Source organism: Pristiophorus japonicus, chromosome 16 (assembly GCF_044704955.1).
Source record: "Pristiophorus japonicus isolate sPriJap1 chromosome 16, sPriJap1.hap1, whole genome shotgun sequence".
NCBI lineage: Eukaryota > Metazoa > Chordata > Chondrichthyes > Pristiophoridae > Pristiophorus > Pristiophorus japonicus.
Window position 1 is genome coordinate 46,855,341 of NC_091992.1, and position 21,219 is coordinate 46,876,559.

General features: G+C 46.4%; 1 long non-coding RNA gene across 1 annotated transcript in view; it reads left to right on the top strand.

Moving 5' to 3' along the window:
• LOC139227035 (uncharacterized) overlaps positions 1–21,219 on the top strand; it is a 223,531-nt gene that overhangs the window by 1,236 nt on the left and 201,076 nt on the right. The window lies entirely within an intron of this gene.

Consider the following 21,219-nt stretch of genomic DNA (forward strand, 5'->3'; position numbering starts at 1 on the left):
AATGGATGCATTGGTTGCAATTTACCAAAATTCTCTGGATTCTGGGGAGGTCCCAGCAGATTGGAAAACAGCAAATGTAACGCCCCTATTTAAAAAAGGAGGCAGACAAAAAGCAGGCAACTAGAGACCAGTTAGCCTAACATCTGTGGTTGGGAAAATGTTGGAGTCCATTATTAAAGAAGCAGTAACAGGACATTTGGAAAAGCAAAATTTGGTCAGGCAGGGTCAGCATGGATTTATGAAGGGGAAGTCATATTTGACAAATTTGCTGGAATTCTTTGAGGATGTAACGAACAGGGTGGATAAAGGGGAACTAGTAGATGTGGTGTATTTGGGCTTTCAGAAGGCATTTGACAAGGTGCCACATAAAAGATTACTGCACAAGATAAACGTTCACTGGGTTGAGGGTAATATATCAGCATGGATAGAGGATTGGCTAACTAACAGAAAACAGAGAGTCAGGATAAATGGTTCATTCTCGGGTTGGCAATCAGTAACTAGTGGGGTGCCGCAGGGATCTGTGCTGGGACCCCAACTATTTACAATCTATATCAACGACTTGGAAGAAGGGGCTGAGTGTAATGTAGCCAAGTTTGCTGACGATACAAAGATGGGAGGAAAAGCAATGTGTGAGGAGGACATAAAAAATCTGCAAAAGGACAGAGACAGGCTAAGTGAGTGGGCAAAAATTTGGCAGATGGAGTATAATGTTGGAAAGTGTGAAGTCATGCACTTTGGCAGGAAAAAAATCAAAGAGCAAGTTATTATTTAAATGCTGAAAGATTGCAAAGTGCTGCAGTACAGCGGGACCTGGGGGTACTTGTGCATGAAACACAAAAGGTTAATATGTAGGTACAGCAAGTGATCAGGAAGGCCAATGGAATCTTGGCCTTTATTGCAAAGGGGAGTATAAAAGCAGGGAAGTCTTGCTACAGTTATACAGAGTATTGGTGAGGCCACAACTGGAATACTGCGTGTAGTTTTGGTTTCCATATTTACGAAAGGATATACTTGCTTTGGAGGCAGTTCATTGAAGGTTCACTAGGTTGATTCCGGAGATGAGGGGGTTGACTTTTGAGGAAAGGTTGAGTAGTTTGGGCTTCTACTCATTGGAATTCACAATAATGAGAGGTGATCTTATTGAAACGTATAAGATTATGGGGGGGCTTGACAAGTTGGATGCAGAGAGGATGTTTCCACTGATAGGGGAGATTAAAACTCGAGGGCATAATCTTTGAATAAGGGGCTGCTCACTTAAAACCGAGATAAGGAGAAATTTCTTCTCTCAGAGGGTTGTGGATCTGTGGAATTCGCTGCTTCAGAGAGCTATGGATGCTGGGACATTGAATAAATTTAAGACAGAAATCGACAGTTTCTTAAACAATAAGGGATTAAGGGGTTCTGGGGAGCGGGCAGGAAAGTAGAACTGAGTCCATGATCAGATCAGCCATAATTGTATTAAATGGTGGAGCAGGCTCGAGGGGCCGTATGACCTACTCCTGTTCCTATTTCTTACATTCTTATGTTCTTATTATCACATGGACCTGGTCCTCCAATCACAAAGCAGCATTCCATTTTAATCATTCCCGAAGGGAATCATCTAATGAGATATAATGGAATCCCGAAATTTGATTTAATTACAATTTACAGAATTGGAATTTTATTCATAATTGCTTTCATTCCACCAACCTCACTAAAACTATAATTTTTTTCATAATTTTAAACATTATTAAAACTGTAATCCGGGCCAATATTTGCATTAGCTCATTGCATACAGTGTATGTGCATAATTTACAATATGAACATTGTTAACTAATGGCTCAGGTAACAGGCCCTGTACCTGTTTGCAGCAACCGTAACACTTCCATGCACAATTGCTGGCCAATCAGTGGGCAAATACCCCGACTCTGCGCCAGGAATTGCTTTTTCGTGGCCCGCACAGATGGCTTGTCAACAGGTACGTTGGCAGGCCGCAAATTCCGGATTTCGCACCTGTGCAAGCGCATGCGTAAATCACGATCTTGCGGTGGATTCCAAATTAGGCCGATTATGACGGCGTATTCTGAGAGTACGCTGCTATACACACCGTACTTTCTGGGCCAATATGTTCAATGTGCACTGACTGACCATGGCTTATTCTATATACATATATATATATATCTCCTCTTTTGAAGGGGCCATAATTCACTTGTAACCTTTTGCTTTGTAGATTGCCCACCCAGCCTGTGGCGATATTAATTGTATGTCATTGGGATTCCTGAGGGATCCTTGTACTGCTACTGTGTTCTACTGCAGTAAGTGTGAAGGCTACATATAAACCTGCATTGTGAAGTATTCAGCATAGCCCTTTCTCTGGATTTTAAGGGTGGAAATGACACATTGGTAGGAATCTATTCTTCCTCAGTTGTCCAACCTGTTGGGTGAGGGGCATGACTTGGGGCAGAACCCAGATACCCCTCCAGAGGGAGGCAAATGCTTCTTCTTCTCATCCTCATTACCTTGAGAAATTTCTCTGGGGATATGTCTGGGGCTATGCATGCAATTCTGCCCAGTTCGCCACAGTGGAACCTATGTTTGCTGTGAGCAGGTGTAGGTCCTGTTTATAGGAGCGCAAAGAGAATAATTTCAGAGTTTCACATCTTCAGTATTTGCTCCAGAGTTTTAAATAACCCTCTCCCAGGAGTTGGGACAGGATCAACAACATGTCCAAAGGCCAGAATAACTTCCCCCCTGTTACACTTCCGTCCTCCCAAGGTTAGGAATTTGAAACAAATATGTTAAGAGTTAATTAGATACATCACACTGTCATTTCCATGGCCTCCCATCTCCCTATCTCTGTAACCTCCTCCAGCCCTACAACCCTCCGAGATCTCAGCACTCTTCCAATTCAGGTCTCTTGCATCCCCAATAGTCTTGGCTCCACAATTGGCGGCTGTACCTTTTTGTTTATTCGTTCTTGGGACGTGGATGTCACTGGCGAAGCCAGCATCTATTGACCATCTCTAATTGCCCTTCAGCTACCTCGACCCTAAGCTCTGGACTTCCCTCCCTAAACCTCTCTGTCTTTCTATCTCTCTCTCTCTTCCTTTAAGACACTCCTTAAAACCTTTGACTGATCTTTTGGTCACCAGTCCCAATATCTCTTCATCTGTCTCAATGTCAATTTTTTGTCTGATTACGCTCATGTGAAGCGCCTTGGTTTTACTAAATTAAAGACGCTATATAAATGCAAGTTGTTGTTGTTGTAAAATAAACATGAGGCAAAATACTTTGAACATTGAAGTATTCCTCCTGAATTTTCCTTCCCCCTTTAAGGAATTTATCCCAGAGTGTTGAAGTCAGGTGATCTCATCGACATTCTGGTTTATCAGGCCAGTGATGAAGTGCACTGTCACTTCTCATCGCGGCCATTGTTGCCCACACACTGCAGTAAATTGCTGGTTGCGCCATTTATCATGTTCCTTCACGCTGCACCAGTCTGGCTCTGTGACAACTTTTATTCAGACTTTTTTTTTAATGGCAGAAAGTTTCACGAAGGTTTGCTTTTATTTAGTTATCAATGTTTTCTCATGCGAGGCCTCAGTATCGGTGCCTTTTGGTCCGCCTCAGCCAGTTAGGTTCTGGTTGACTGCTCCTTGGCTTCTGGCCAATTGCCCATGTAGAATTCGCCTGAGGTACTAAAGAAGTTGCAGTGACCCTCTTGCCTGCATCTGCCCTCAGGATGGAGAGGGACATTGTACAGGGAAAGGGATACAGGCAGCAGGCAGGTTGAGGGCAGGTGGGAGAGATGTTAACAAACCCCTCGGGTCGTTTTCCTGTGACTTGCCTTGTTGATTCTGAACATAGCATTGCAAAAGCCTCATTGAAAAACAGTATCAGCCAACAGCTGTAGGGAAACAGGCCAGATGTAACTCCATTTGCGACACAATTGTGGATTTGATTTGGATTATATTCATCAGAATAAAATCAATTCACTTCAAAAACAGTTTCGCGTATGCATTTGCCCTTGCTGAACCAAGGAAATGATTAGATGCAGATGGTCTCTGTCAGATCCAATTTCAACTCCGATGCATTGCTGCGAGGTCATACATGATGTCTCCCAGTTTCACAACATTTCACTGGCAGCCGCTGGGCGTGACAGATATTTCATTTAAATTATTATCAATCCACATGTCCTACAGTCTTGGTGTTAATGAACCAAGAATCAACACCAATAAATTGACTTGACCGTGGTCAATCATCCAAACACACTGCCTGACATCGAGTGATTCATTTCTTGGGATGAGAGGACTATTTTAATCAGTGTGAGCAAAGCCTTCAGATAAAGAACAGCTGGAGGTTACCTCACCCCAGACAATTCGGGAGAGACCATTTATCCGTCCTCCCTGTTTCTCCCCTCCCCCCCCCTGCCAAATACTGAAGGTGTTGACTTCCTGCCGTATTGTTCCACAGATGCCCTCCATTACCTTATCCAAGCAGCTGTTCTTCACTTCCGAGCCTGCACAGTGAGTGTTAGCTGGTTGCTTGACGGTGGCAGGGGTAGGGCACTATAGCTGAGACCACTCCTGCCTCGCCCAATGCCCACCACATGCACTTTATGGCTGCTCCAGCTTACATCAATTAACTCAGCACTGACTGGGGAATCAACCTACCTTCCTCCTCTTCAAGGCTCAGTCCGCATTGCTAACTGAACCATCCAAGTGGCTATTTAGAGGCCAGTTAACAGCGCAACCGATGTAAAAATTAATGCTTGGCATCTGTTCACATATTATATACAAATTGTAGCCATCTGTGACCAACGTTGAAAATGTAGTTTCAGGCAGAATGGATGGGGGAATTACCCAAACATCTCCATGGTGTCCGCCATGGCTCAGTTGGTAGCATTCTCACCTCTGAGTCAGTAGATTGTGGGTTCAAGTCCTACTCCAGAGACTTGGCACAAAACTCTAGGCTGACACTCCAGGTGCAGTACTAAAGGAGTGATGCACTGTTGGAGGTGTTGTCTTTGGATCAGGTATTAAACCTAGTCTGCTCAAAGAAGAGCAGGGAAGTTCTCTCTGATGTCCTGGTCAATATTTATCCCTTAATCAACATCACTAAAGAAACAGATTATCTGGTGTTGCTGTTTGTGGGAGCTTGCAGTGCGCAGATTAGCTGCCATGTTTCCTACATTATAACACTTCAAAATTATTTCATTGGCTTTAAAGCGCTTTGGGACCTGAGGTTGTGAAAGGCACTATATAAATGCAAGTCTATCTTTCTTTTTTCTTTCATTCTGGCTGGGACTTCTGGGGGCCAAAATTGCCCCTTTCCTTAAGGCCTGTTACCACCGGAAATCAGCGGCCGCGCTGTCGAGTGCAATGGCCACCGATTTTTCGTGTAATAGCCGTCATCATCAAAATTCCACTCCTGCGGTATCCCAGCGGTGACCCGCTCCCCCCTCTCCCGCTCTGCTGCTGCCGATCCGTTCTAAGTGCGTCATCAGAGTGCGCACCGCCGATGTTCCCCCCAACGGTGAAATTCCTAAAGCTGCTTCTCTCAGGCAGTGTAGTGGACTTCTAAAATGGCGGTGCGGCTCCCATTTCAGGGGAGGACGCACTGCCACTGCCACCATGTTTTTTTTTGTTGGCCAACTGCCTTGTCGGGCTGATAATTCTGCCCCGGGTTTGGCCGGGCCGCCAACAAGCAGCCTGGCACCCTCTCTTGGGTGCCAGGCCGCTGGCCCGGCTGAAACACCCCCTGGTGGCTCAATGGTCCAAACTTTAAAAACTGCGAAGGCTCTCCCCGCTAATTGAAGAGGAGAGCCATGGTGACGTGGTGCCATGATTATGTCATCACTGACAGCGGCAGCCATTCTGCACACCCCAACTTCCGCCCCTCCAGTGTGCTCACCGCCGTATATCCGCCCCCATTATGACCGACTTCCGGTCCACCAAAAAATAAATCCCAAGAGGGGAATTTCGCTCAAGAGGCCACCTCATCCACCACGCTGGTGAAAACAGCTTAAACGGGGAGCGCATGCGGGGTGAGAATTCCGCGCCTGATGCAGGAACTCCTACAGGAACTCACGGCTGTTACTGCCCCCAAGCAGGGAGCTATGCAATTTCGGCCCCCTGGTGTCTCTATATACAAAAATATATCTTGGAATATTTTTAAAATATAATGGGGGCGGGGTGTTGGAAATTGCATAGCTCCCTGTTTGGGGGCAGTAACAGCCGTGAGTTCCTGTGGGAGTTCCTGCATCAGGTGCGGAATTCTCACCCCGCTCACGATATTGGGGCTACCGCCCCCGAGAGGAAGTGGAGCACAAAATAACGCGCTCGACTTGCTCTCTGGGGCGCTAAGTGGGTGGAAGCACTCGGAGCGTGGCACAGCGCTACGCGCTGAGACAAATAGCGTTAATGCATAGAAGGGGCCTGCCCTTTCATTACAGGGGAGGGCCAAGCTGCAGACTCTGCGTGCCCCTACCTGGCCCACCGGTGAACAGGATGCCATGCAATCAGCCCGGCACTTGAGCGAGTGCCAAGCTGCCAGATCGCGGCACGGACCCCGTGTTCAATGATGCAATAGTCCGCAAATGGTTAGTCGGACAATTCTTTTTTTTCGCGCATGCCATCTCCTTTTTAATTAGCAGCGACCAGTTGCCATGTACGTGCCTCCTAAAGCTGTCATTGTCATCGCCTGGCCCAGTTTCAGAGGGGCGCAGCTGAAATTTTGCTCTGGGGCAATAACGGGTCACTGCACACGGTGATGACATCGTTAGCGCCGGCGGAGCGGGGCGCTACCGGTTACCACCACCACTAAACTCCCGCATCATTTAATGGGAGTCGTTAGCGGCGTTGTGCCCGGATGAAAAGTCGTTTGCGCCCCGTTAGCGTCCCCCAATTTCTCCCCCAACTAAACCAAAGTCAAATTATTTTCTGTATCTTTAAATCCAAGTTGTCTGCTCGGCCCAGTACAGATATTGGGCTTGATCTTGCCGTTAGTTAGACTTGTCCCTGGACCCTTCAGTCAAAATATTTTGGCCCATTGAGTTACTGAAAATGAGAAAGTGAGGTGTCACTATATGCAACTGAGTAAAAAAGCAATGGTAGCCCGTGTGGCAGTGTGCCTCTTCCCATGTGACAGTGTGCCTCTTCCGGTGCGACAGTGTGCCTCTTCCCATGTGGCAGTGTGCCTCTTCCCATGTGACAGTGTGCCTCTTCCGGTGCGACAGTGTGCCTCTTCCCATGTGGCAGTGTGCCTCTGTCTGGTGTGGCAGGTGGGCTCTGCCCAGTGTGATGATTACTGACTTTGAGCTCGGTCAAATAGTAATGCCCATGAAGGGTTAATTACCCTTTGAATTTCCTGATGGTGAAGTGAGAATAAATAGACAGATTCAGGATAAATGACATTTGCTTTATTCCTCAATCCCTCCTGTACCATACCTTGCTGGTTACTGGTACCAGCCTGGCCATGATTCAATGTTGAACTCCCTCAGTAACTTTTTCCTTACAATATGTCCCTTTAGTGTTAGACCTGCCACCGCTCCTTGACAATGCTAACATTCAGAGACTGACACTATGAGGTTTGATGATCAAGCAAAATGTGGCACTATTGATTCCAGGATGCAAGTAACAATGGACGTTTTTGACACAGGAGGAAGCAACTCCCACACATACTGGAACAGAAATAATTCATTAATGTCTGACTGTTTTTTCACACTGACTTCCTAGACAAAGATCTGACTGATCTGATCAAAACATCTGAACATTTCCTGCCTAACATCGAGCCATCTTTAAAACATATGATCAAAGATACAACACCTTCTTGTCTCCAGGAACAGACACACTTGCATGAGCAAGTTATTTCATCAACATCTACTGACACTCGGATACTGCCATTAGCATTTCAAAGCAATGCCACTGTTCGTATTGCAGCAACATTGGGCCAGACTTTCCTCTCAAAGTAACGGTGAGGCTAAAGGTGCTCGTCATTATTTATGCAGAAATGGTACAACTATTTTATTGTAATCAGAAAACAAGTGCCCCCTGATTAAATTGTAATCAGAAATCAAGTGCCACACTCCAAAAACTTTTCAAGTGCCCCCTGCAGAAATGGTACAGCAATGCTAGGGAAGGACCAGACGAGTGGTTAAATGCCAATAACCAAAGCTTGCTGTTGGAGATGCTCCACTCCACTCTGAGCTTCGCGAATAAGGCATCTCACTGCCTGCCTCACCAATGAAATGCATTGAATGGCGGGATGTCGCTGTATTTGCGCGGTAGAAATGAACTAAACACGCTGCAGATAGTTAAATCTTGTCGTTACAAGTGTAAGTACCCTTTTAATCCTTTTCACTGCCAGTCAACCTTTCCGGCACTGAAAATTACCTGTTACAAGTGTAGAGTGTCATTCCTTAAGGTATTCATTATTGTTGGAGATTTTAAAAATGTCAAATTTAAATTTTATTTTCATTGCTTTGTCTCTCACTTCATCCAATCTTTCTTTTCCTCTCTTTATTTTTTTTCTGTACCTGATTTGACGTTGAATTCACCCACTCTAATTCATTCGCCCTCCTTCTCAGTTTGGAGATGGCATTGTTGCAAGTGACTGGGATTGATTATGTAACTAACCTCCACTCACGCGTTTTGCTGGAGAAATAACCCTAGTTTTATTGGGAGACTTTACAGTAGATTCAGTCATGAGTTCTGCTTGCTGCTGTTCACAAAGGCTTTGTTTAAGTAGACTCTGTTTGCTGAGTTATTAGACTGTTTGCCGTAGAGTTTATTTGCAGTAGCAAGTCCCGCCCTACCTTCAACTCATTGGCTGATACAGTGGTGTCAATACTCCCTTTGCTTTTACTCTGAGGCAATGCAGATTTACATGGGATCAGTACAGGCCAGTGAGATGGGACAGGGTTAAATTTCTTGGGTTTTCTCCCGCTCTGCCACCATCACTTTGGTGGAAACCACAGTTACGCGTGTAAAGTGAATTTGCACTAAACTTGCAGTAGAAGAGTGGGAAATTCCCTGAAAAAATTCCCTGAGAAAATTCCCAGAGAAGCATTTTCATCACAAATTTACCAGGGATGCCTGAAAATTTGGCCGACCCAATATTGGGTTTGATGTCTTTCAGATGTGCTTTAGGTGCAGATTGTTGGTCCTCGTTTGTGCCCGTTTTGCACCCGTGGGTCAGGACACTACGAGGTCCAATTTCTGCCCCAATGTTCTTCACATCAAATTTGTGAAGTGTTACAAGGACACCCTCAAAGTCTCCCTGATAAAGTGCAACATCCCCACTGACACCTGGGAGTCCCTGGCCAAAGACCGCCCTAGGTGGAGGAAGTGCATCCGGGAGGGCGCTGAGCACCTCGTGTCTCATCGCCGAGAGCATGCAGAAATCAAGCGCAGGCAGTGGAAAGAGCGAGCGGCAAACCTGTCCCACCCTCCCCTTCCCTCAACGACTGTCTGTCCCACCTGTGACAGGGACTGTGGTTCTCATATTGGACTGTTCAGCTACCTAAGGACTCATATTTAAGAGCGGAAGCAAGTCTTCCTTGATTCCGAGGGATTGCTTATGATGCTGATGATGATGATGATGGAGGGATCAAATCCCAGGGGAAGTGAGGAACAAGAAGGGACGTCAGTAGAAATATTTTCACCCAAATAGATTGTGGAATAATTTACTAGGGAAATTAAGGCTGATCCCTGAAAAAGAGACAGCCATGTTTTGCCTAATAGTCTTCGTCTGTTTCTAGATATTTCATTGCTCTAACAACTGTTTACATGTTGCATTTCAATTAAGTAACATTATTTTAATTTAATTAAATGACTTACACATTACATCTTGCCTTAATTGAACATTTTACACTTTGAGTTTAGTGCTTGATGTGAATGGCAGCCATTGATTAGCATGGATCTATTGCAGATCCCGAACGACTGTAACACAAAAGAGATTTCAGCCAATGAAGAAAATTTAAAGCAACAACATAATGTAAACTCTTCAAACACAACTTATTGGATAACTAATAGTGAGTCTGTTGATGAATTCAAAGTAATTATCAGGATAATGTAACATCACACTTGAGTACATTTAGCACTCAGTCTGGCTGACTTGTGTTTTACTTAGGATTAGCTGTTGCCATGGTGATTGTTGGGCCTGATGCATTGGTAGCGAAAGTAGTCACGTTGATGTTTAAAAGGATTTCTCGACTGCATTAACATTTTAGTTTTGATATAGACGCTGATTAAAATTCTGTGATTTCACATTTATTTCCTTCAATTTTCTTTTCCTACATCTACATGCACCGACATTGCAGCATAATGGCAGGGGAGTTGCAGAGCAAGCAGACCTAATGTTTAAAATTAGGCTGCTCAGGGGTGATTCCAGGAAAGACTTGTTCACACAAAGGGTAGTGGAAATTGGGAACTCTCGCCCCCGAGAACCTGTTGAGGCTCGGGGTCAATTGAAAGTTTAAAAATTGAGATTGATAGATTTTTGTTAGGCAAGGGTGTTAAGGGTTAAGGGACCAAGGCGGGTAAATGGAGTTAGGATACAGATCAGCCATGATTTAATTGAATGGCGAAACAGGCTCGAGGGCTGAATGGCCTACTCCCGTTCCTATATTCCTATGCTCTCTTGTATCTTGCTCAAATGGCTTCTTAATTTGTGAGCCAAGAACGAGAGTGTCTGTTATGTATGCAAACCTCACGAATGTGTAAGACTTGCCACCAGTGTGCACACCTGTGGGAGACCTAAGGGTTACCTGTTGACCCTGGGTAAGCAGGTATAAAAGGCAATCCACCATGCTGCTTCCTCACTTCAGAATTACATTAAAGAGACCAAGGTCACAATGGTTTGAGCTTACAACACAGTCTTGTGGAGTTATTCTGAACATAACAATTGGCGACGAGTTACAGATTACAAACTTTCATGTGGTAATGGCTGCCTTTGGTATTCCTGAGAGATTTGTTGAGAGTGATGATTGGGAAGCCTTCATTGAGCGTCTCGACCAGTAGTCGAGCTGGACATGGCTGAGACGGTGATCAAGTGCAGGGCGATTCTCCTCGCCGTATGTGGGTCTTCGATATATGGCCTCGTCAAAGGTCTGCTGGCACCAGTCAAATCAACGGACAAGACTTACACAGAGCTGTGCACGTTGGTTTGGGAACACCTCAAGCTGAAGGAGAGCATCCTAATAACTAGGTATCGCTTTAACACGTACCATCGCTTCAAGGGCCAGACATGGCGAGCTTTGTCGCTGATCTAAGAAACCTTGCAGGACAGTGCGAATTTGCCGGATCTTTGGGGGAAATGTTGCGGGACGTTTTCATGCTTGGAATCGGCCACGAGGTCATTCTTTGCAAACTGCTGTCTGCCGAACTGCTAGATCTGAGCAAGGGCATCACGATAGCCCAGGCTTTCATATCCACAAGCGACAACACGAAACAGATATCTTCATAGCAGCGAAGCTCACCGGCAAGTACTGTGCATAAAATAATGCCTTCAGCAGGCAGAACTGTACATGGCAGGACCCACACGACTGCAGAGGCCAGGCCTACAATGACTCAAAGAGGCCGCTGTGGGGCGTGAATGCATATCCATTAACATCATGTTGGTGTTGCGGAGGCAACCATAGAGCCCATCATGTCGATTCAAGCACTGTGTGCAAGGGCTGTGGAACAATGAGGCACCTCCAGTGAATATGCAAACAACCTCTGACACACCATGTGGCAGAGTCAGCAGAGGACGACCAGTCCAGCGCAGATCACGCTGAACGAGCAGGAGAGGCTACTCAACCTGAGGATGAAGAGGAAGTGTATGGGGTACACACCTTCACCACCAAAAGCCCTCCGATAATGTTAAAAGTTAAACTTAACGGCATTCCAGTCTCCATGGATTTGGACACGCAGGCGAGTCAATCAATCATGAGCCAGAAGGCTTTTGAGAAACTGTGGGGCAACAAGGCACAGAGGCCAAAACTGAGCCTGATTCACACAACGCTGCGCACTTACACCAAACAACTCATACCTGTTATCGGCAGTGAAAGTATCGTACGATGGAATGGTGCATGATTTACCATTATGGATTGTACCAGGCGATGGCCCAACACTGTTCGTCAGAAGCTGGCTAGGAAAGATCCGATGGAACTGGGACGACATCAAAGCACTGTCTTCGGTGGATGATGCCTCGTGCGTCCAGGTGCTAAACAAATTCCTGCCAGTATTTGAGCCAGGCATCGGCAACTTCACAGGCGCCAAGGTGCAGATCCATTTTGTTTCTGGGGCACAGCCCGTTCATCACAAGGCCCAAGCAGTCCCATACATGATGCGAGAGGAAGTCGAGATTGAACTGGACAGACTTCAACGAGAGGGAATCATATCGCCAGTCGAGTTCAATGAGTGGGCCAGTCCAATTGTGCCAGTGCTAAAGAGCGATGGGACGGTCAGAATCTGCGGGGACTACAAGTTAACGATCAACCGAGTCTCGTTACAGGGCCAGTACCCACTACCTAAAGCGGAGGACCTATTCGCAATGCTAGCAGGGGAAAAGTCAGTCACCAAGCTAGATCTAACCTCGCCCTGAACTCACGCCTCTCCTGGGCCCCGATCACATCCTTCCACAGTCTCTTGCCGCTCCTTCGCCCCGATCTCGCCACTCCTGCCTTATCGCCCACACTCCAATCACCGACCTGGACCACTCCCAGCTCAACATGACACAGGAGCTGGCTGAAACATCAAAGAAATTGACGTGCATCAACACGCACATCATCATCATCATAGGCAGTCCCTCGAAACGAGGATGACTTGCTTCCACGCCAAAAAAGGATGAGTTCACAGGTATTTCAATGAAGGAACTAATATTCCAAGTCCCGAACTACATGTTGAAGGGTGGGAGATGCCTGTGCGTGGATTCTTTTAACCGTGTGGTAGCTGTTGCACACCAGCCACCACACGGGCTTGACAGAGATAGGTCTTGATCCAGTGGCAAGGATTACCCAAGACGACTGGAGACCTGCTCTGCTGCACGGACCGAGTGCGCACACATATCGCAGTGTGGGCTGGCCGTGCTGTCCCTAGGCCCCTGGGCCCCTCGCCCTGAACTCGCGCCTCTCCTGGGCCCTGATCACATCCTTCCACAGTCTCTTGCCACTCCTTCGCCCCGATCTCGCCACTCCTGCCTTACCTGCCCACACTCCAATCACCGACCTGGACCACTCCCAGCTCAACAGCTCGACAAACCCATTTCATTTGCCCTGAAAAGCGGGCGGGTGGATATTCTTGCCGACACAAGGCCGCCCAGAAGGTGGCGACTCGGCACAACTGGGTCCTTGGCGTGTCCTGGTGGGCTCCATTGCACCCCTTTCCACACAACCCCCCCCCCCCCCCCCTGCCCATTTCCCCAAGGACTGTTCGTGTACCACAGATGCCTCTTTGGGATTCGTTCGGTTGCGGCCATCTTCAAGAGGAACATGGTGAGTCTGCTGAAATCGTTTCCATGCACCGTGGTGTTCCAACTCGACATCTTGATCACTGGTCGCAACACCACCGAGCATTTGCATAACCTGGAAGAGGTTCTAAAGTGACTGGACAGAGTGGGACGCAGGCTGAAACACTCCAAGTGTGTTTTCCTGGCGCCAGAGGTTGAATTTCTGCAGAGAAAGATTGTGGCAGGCGTCATCAGACCCACGGACTCCAAGACGGAGGCCATCAAGAATGCACCTAGGCCACAGAATGTGACGGAGCTGCGTTCGTTCCTGGGACTCCTCAACTATTTTGGTAACTTTCTACCGGGCTGGATCACTTTGCTGGAACCCTTGCATTTATTGCTACGCAAGGGTGATGACTGGGTTTGGGATAAATGTCAAGAGACAGCCTTTAATAAGGCCAGAAACCTGCTATGCTCTAACAAGTTACTTGTATTGTATGACCCATGTAAACCTTTAGGACTAGCTTGTGATACGTCATTGTACGGGGTCAGTTGTGTGTTACAGCAAGCAAATGTGTCAGGCAAACTGCAACCGGTTGCATATGCGTCCAGAAGTTTATCCAAGGCTGAAAGAACCTACAGTATGTTTGAGAAAGAAGCGTTAGCTTGTGTATACAGGATTAAGAAAATGTACCAATACCTATTTGGTCTCCGGTTCGAGCTCGAAACCGACCACAACCACTTACTTCACTGCTCTCAGAAAGCAAAGGTATCAACACCAATGCTTCGTCCCGCATCCAAAGATGGGCACTAACATTGTCTGCGTATCACTCTGTAATCCGCCACAGACCAGGCACTGAGAACTGCGCTGACGCCTTCAGTCGACTACTATTGCCCACCACCGGGGTGGAAATGCCGTAAACCCGCAGACTTGCTTTTGGTAATGGATGCTTTTGAGAGCGAGGGGTCACCCGTCACAGCTCGCCAGATCAGGACCTGGACTAGCCAAGACCCTGCACTATCACTAATAAAAAGCTGCATCCTTAATGGGAGTTGGTCGGTGGTTCCTGGGGAAATGCAAGATGAAATTAAGCCGTTCCACCGATGTAAGGATGAATGATCCATCCAATCGGATTGACTCCGATGGGGTAATCGCGTGATTTTGTCAAAAAAAGGCAGGGAAACGTTTATACGTGACCGATACAGTACCCACCCAGGCATAGTCATGATGAAGGCTATCGCCAGGTCACACGTTTGGTGGCCTGGCATTGACTCCGAATTGGAGTCATGCGTACACCAAAGCAACACTTGCTTACAGTTGAGCAACGCACCCAGGGAGGCCCCACTGAGCCTGTGGTCATGGCCCTCCAAACCGTGGTCCAGGGTCCACGTAGATTTTGCTGGCCCTTTTCCAGGAAAGATGTTTCTAGTAGCAGTGGACTCTTACTCTAAATGGATTGAATGTATAATAATGTCATCATGTATGTCCACTGTCAGCATTGAAAGCCTCAGGGCCATGTTCGCCAGCCATGGTTTGCCCGACGTCCTTGTTAGTGACAATGGACCGTGTTTCACCAGCTCGGAGTTCAACAAGTTCATGACCTGCAATGGCATTAAGCATGTCAGGTATGCCCCATTTAACCCGTATCCAATGGTCAAGCAGAACAGGCAGTCCAAACCATCAAGCAGAGCTTGAAACGCGTAACGGACAGCTCCTTGCAGACCCAGTTATCTCGGGTCCTGCTCAGCTACCGGACGCGCCCCCACTCGCTCACCTAGGTTCCCTCTGCAGAATTGTTAATGAAGAGAGCACTCAAAACCAGGCTCTCCTTAGTCCACCCGGATCTCAGTGATCACGTAGAAACCCAACGGCACCGGCATTACATGTACCATGATCGCGCGGCTGTATCGGGGAGCGGAGAGGAGGAGGGAGGTAGCGAAGGCTATGGCGGGAGATCGAAAGTATTGTGGGGGAGATCGGAAGGGTTGGGGGGGAAATGTAAGGGGTTTTCACAGGGTTGTTGTTGTGCCTTGGGTGTCTCTCTCTGGGCTTCTGCCCTCACAGCTTATGCCTGGCCTGTGAGATACCCTGAGTGCTGCAAGGGCACCCCTGGAGAGACTGTGTCCACAGCTTATGAAGGGGGTTTTGAGACTCGTGCGTCCCCACAGCTTATGCCTAGCCTGTGAGGCACCTGTGAGTGTCAAACACTCCTAACCCCTTCTTCCCTAGCCTGTGACACACAGTTGAGCGTTTTCGAGGCGCTCCTAGCTTCCCTTACACGGTTCTGACATAAGACTCACGATCAGGAGATGTAATACAATAGAACTGAGACAAGGTGATTCCAAGAGGAACTTTAGGCTTCCAATTTATTTGGCAAGGTGTAACTCAACAAACAGCAATACACCAACAAAACAATCCCCCTAAATCCCACTAAACGGACACAACGAAAATCTTTACACCAGTTTAGCAGTACAATGCCCAACCTCCCACCTTTCCTGGCCTAACTGAGTTGGGAGTTCTGGGGACCAGAGGTTATACTCACTACTGTGCCTTCTGCAGTCTGGTGGTTTGTTTCTTCTATCTTCGGTGTCTTCGGACACTGGTTTTCCTTCCGTGTCGAAAGGCCTGTGATTGTGGTTGTTGAATCACCAGGGCAGGGAAAATCATCACTCCTCTCTCTCACTACGTCAGAAACCCCTTTTTTTTATAGCCAGATTATCCAGTCTGCCTCTCCTGCTGAAGTCGATTCTTCTCATTGGTGGACTTTTGATTTTGAAAAATGCAGCAGTATGAGGTTTTTAGGTTTTTTTCCCACTGATCTTAACCTACTCAAGGTTTGAGTGGGTGTTGATTGCATTGGCCTCCTGTAGCCATTGTGCTAGTCTGGCCTGAGCCAGATATTTCTATGCCTGATGAAAAAGGTGTTGGAATATGTATGTGGCATTGTTTAAATGCTAATGTTTTCAAGGGGCATGTTTCGAGGGTATACAGTTCCCAGACAATTTGATTAGTTCCAATGTCCAAACTGGCCCTTTTAATATTGACTCCACCCCTTTTCTTGCAGACCTTTAAAAAAATCCCAAATTCGATTAAAGTTCGTAGTTTCTTCCATGTGCACTTTAGGATTTCAAACTTTCTGGTAGATAGTTCCAAATTAAATTCCCTTTCCTATGAGTCCAAACACTGGGGGGGGGGGGGCGGGGGGTCTCCATTTGTGTCCCAAAGTTTTCCTTCCATCGGTTTCAATTCACAGCACAGACTGATCCCACAGCCCTTTTCCTTCTGGGTAAAATGAGGGGGTTTTCGTCCTCCCCTACAGAAATCAGAAGGATTTGGCGTAGGGAAGATCGGAAACGTCGGTGGTGGGGGAGATTGGAAAGGCCGCAGGGGGGGAGATTAGAAGGGTTGGGGGGGGATGATTGGAAGGGTTGGGGGGGGTGATTGGAAGGGTCGGGGGAGTTTGGAATGGTTGGGGGGGATTGATTGGAAGGGTCTGGGGAGATTGGAATGGTCGGGGGTGTGATTGGATGGGTTAAATTTAAAATGGTGGTTAATTCTGAGGCACGCAGCCACAGTATAATATTGAAATGACCAGCCCACCCCCTGCGATCAGGTTGGTTGCCTGCCCCCGTCCTGCCTCCGTTAAAACCAGAAGTGGGCGGGTTGGGGTGTGTTTCAAATATTTTGCATTTTTACATTTGTCACCCGACCCAAATGCACCCGTTTTTGGGGGTTAAAATTCCTCCCATTGCTAGCTTCAGGGATCTGTGGACATGCACTCCAAGGTCCCTTTGTTCCTCTACACTTTTCAGTGTCGTACCATTTAATGTGTATTCCCTTGCCTTGTTAGCCCTCCCCAAATGCATTACCTCACACTTATCCAGATTGAATTCCATTTGCCACTGTTCTGCCCACCTGACCAGTACATTGATATCTTCCTGCAGTCCGCAGCTTTCTTCTTCATTATCAACCACACAGCCAATTTTTGCATCATCTGCAAAGTTCTTAATCAAACCATCAACATTTAAGTCTGAGTCATTGAGATACACCTGTGTAACCCCATTGGATACAATCACAAAAACACCCATCAACCATTACCCTTTATTTCCTGCCTCTGAGCCAATTTTGGATCCAACTTGCCACTTTGCCCTGGTTCCCATGGGCTATTACTTTCATGACCTGTCTGTCATGTGGAACCTTATCAAAAGCCTTGCTAAAATCCATATACACTATATCATATGCACTGCCCTCATCAACCCTCCTGGTTACCTCCTCGAAAAATTAAATCAAGTTAGTCAGACATGACCTTCCCTTGAAAAATCCATGCTGACTCTCCTTGATTAATCCATGTCTTTCCAAATGAAGATTTATCCTGTCCCTCAGGACTTTTTCCAATAATTTTCCCAGCACCGAGGTTAGGCTGACTGGCCTGTAATCACTCGGTTTATCCCTTTCTCCCTATTTAAATAATGGTGCAACATTAACAGTCCTACAGTCTTCTGGCACCGCATCTGTAGCCAGAGGATTGGAAAATGATGATTAGGGCCTCTCCTATTTCCTCTTTTGCTTATCTTAACAGCCTGGGATACATTTCATCCAGGCCTGGGGATTTATCCACTTTCAAAGCTACTAACCCCCTTAATACTTCCTCTCTCACTATGTTTATTACGTCTAATATTTCACACTCCTCCTCCGTCATTGCAAAGTCTGCATCACCCCTCTCTTTTGTGTAAACAGATGCAAAGTATTGATTAAGAATCCTACCCACGTCTTCTGCCTTCACACACAGATTTCCTTTATGGTCTCTAATAGACCCCACTCTTTCTCTAGTTATTCTCTTGCTCTTAATTTATTTATAAAACATCTTTAGGTTTTCCATGATTTTACTTGACAACATTCTTTCATGTTCTCTCTTTGCTTTCATGATATCTTTTTTAATTGCACTTCTTATACTCCTCTAGAGTTTCTGCAGTGTTGAGTTCTCGGCATCTGTCATAAGCTTCCCTTTTTTTCTTTATCTTACCCTGTATGTCCCTTGACATCCAGGGAGCTTTAGATTTGTTAGCCCCACCCTTTTTTATAAGGGAACATATTTAATCTGTGCCCTCAGAATCTCCTCCTTGAATGCCTCCCACTGCTCTGACACTGATTTACCATCAAGTAGCCATTTCCAGTCCACTTTGGTCAAATCCCATCTCAGCTCAGCAAAATTGGCTTTACCCCAATTGAAAAGTTTTATTCCTGGTCCCCCTTTGTCCTTTTCCATAACTACTCCAAATCTTACTGAATTATGATCACTAGCACCCAAATGCTCTCCCACTGACACCCCTTCCACCTGCCCCTCTTCATTCCCCAAAACAAAATCCAGAATTGCCCCTCCCTTGTTGGGCTTGTTACACACTGGCTAAAAAAGTTCTCCTGAATGCATTTCAGGAATTCTGCACCCTCTGTACCATTCACACTACCTTTTTCCCAATTAATATTAGGGTAGATGAAATCCCCCACTATAGCTCTATAGTTTTTGCACTTCGCAACAATTTGCCCACGTATTTGTTCTTCTAGCTCCCCCTGGGGGTTTATAGTGCACTTCCAATGTAATGTAATTGCCCCTTTTTTGTTCTTTAATTCAACCCATATGGCCTAGTTTGATGACCCCTCTAACATATCATCCCTTCTCACAGCTGTAATTGTTTCTTTAATCAATACTACAACCCTCTTTTTTATCCTTCTCTATCCTGTCTGAAAACTCTGTAACCAGGAATGTTGAGCTGCCATACCTGTCTTTCTTTCAGCCATGTCTCAGTAATAGCTATAATATCGTACACCCAAGTGTCAATCTGTGCTCTCAGCTCATCTGCCTTATTTCCTATACTACTTGCATTGAAGTACACACGATTTAGTATTGACAAACTCCCCTGTTGTCTATTTTCCAGCCCTTGCTTCCTCTGTCTTTCAAATGCACTTTCTAGTTCTATTTCTCTGCTGCCCAATTCCAGCTTTGCTTCTCTCCCTACTGAATCTATTCTCCAGTTTCCATCCACCTGCCAAGCTAGTTTAAATTCCCCCCTGCCCCCTGTGACGATGCTGGTCCTGGCTCTGTTGAGGTGCAACCCGTCTGGCTTGTACAGGTCCCAGCTGCCCAAAAACGATCCCAATGCCTCAGGAATCTAAAGCCCTCCCGCCTGCACCGTCTCTCCAGCCACGCATTCATCTTCTCTATCCTCCTATTTCTATACTCACGAGCATGTGGCACCGGGATTAATCCGGAGATTACTACCTTTGAGGCCCTGCTTTTTAATCTCTCTCCTAGCTCCCTAAACTCTGCCTGTAGGACCTCATCCCTCTTTCTACCTATGGCATTGGTACCGATATGGACCACGACCTCTGGATGTTCTCCCGCTCCGCCCAGAATTCTTGCAGCCGCTCGGTGACATCCTTGACCCTGGCACCAGGGAGGCAACATACCATCTTGGAATCACGTCTGCGGCCACAGGAATGCCTGTCTGCTTCTCTGACTATTGAATCCTCTATCACTATTGCTCTCCCATTCTTCTTCCTCCCCCCCTGTGCAGCTGAGCCACAGGTGGTCATGGACTTGGCTCTGGCTGTACTCCCTACAGGCACCATCGCCCTCACCAGCACTCAGAACAGAATATCGATTGGAGAGTGAGATGGACTTGGAGGACTCCTGTACTACTTGTACACCTCTTCTGACTAGTGGTCACCCACTTCCTCTCTGGAGCATGGAGAAACTTGGTTAGTTGAAGCCTTTTCTATGTAAACAGACTTGTACCAGTGCCCTTGTAAAAGGAGTGAATGAAGTTAGTGGGGGAGGATTTCAACTAATAAAATAAAATGAGGCATTTAGAAATCAGGCCAAAAAGAAGGATATTGATGATGACAATTACAAAAAGATCAAATAATCAAAGGAATGCTTTGAAGGCGAGATTATCGTATTTTAAGTTGCAAGAATATTATCGTATTTTAGTTGCAAGAATATTATTGGTGAATATTTTTATTAGAAACGTGTCTGGTAGCAAAGAATAGCCAAGGGCTGGAGCTGAGGGTATAAAATATTTTGCAAAGAAGATCTATAAGGACAGAAGGAGAAATTATGTTATTGATTTGGCAGCAATAGATAGGGTGGGCGTTAAGAAGGTGTTGAGGTTGAAACAATATAGATAAAACTACATCATGATAAGGGTGGCAAACTATTCATTATTGGGCCAAAACTTCCGGCCCCGCTGGGTCTCTATGAAGTGCGCACAGACCCGACGAGGCCTCGCAAAAGCTGGTTTTCGGAGCGCGTTGTGCATGCAGCGAATACCGGCTTTACCAATCTGTCAAGATTTCTCCGTACAGATCCTCCACATCCTCGGGAAAAGGATATCTGCGCGGGAGAGATTGGGCAATTTGCCCAACTCATGCCCAGCGAATGTCCTTCAAAGTTTTACACCTGGTAAAAGCAGACACGTGGCTTATTTTTACCAGCATAATACTTTAAAATCATATAAAAATAAAATTTAAACACTCATTTTTATATTAAAAACCCCGTCCATTAATGGCCCTGAAATTCTGGTCGGAGGCTTCTTTCGGACAAACGCCTCTGACCCAAGAAATTTTACGAATTTACCTGGTGGTCCCGGAGGCCCCAGCGATTCCGGTGGTGAGGCCTTTTCCTCCCGCGCTGCGGAGCGCACTCCCGTCCTCGAGGTTAAGACGCAGAAGGTGCAGTCACATGTGACTGCTTAACCAATCAGGTAAGTATTCTCATTAATAGCAATGGGAACTCCGTATCTACCAGTTCT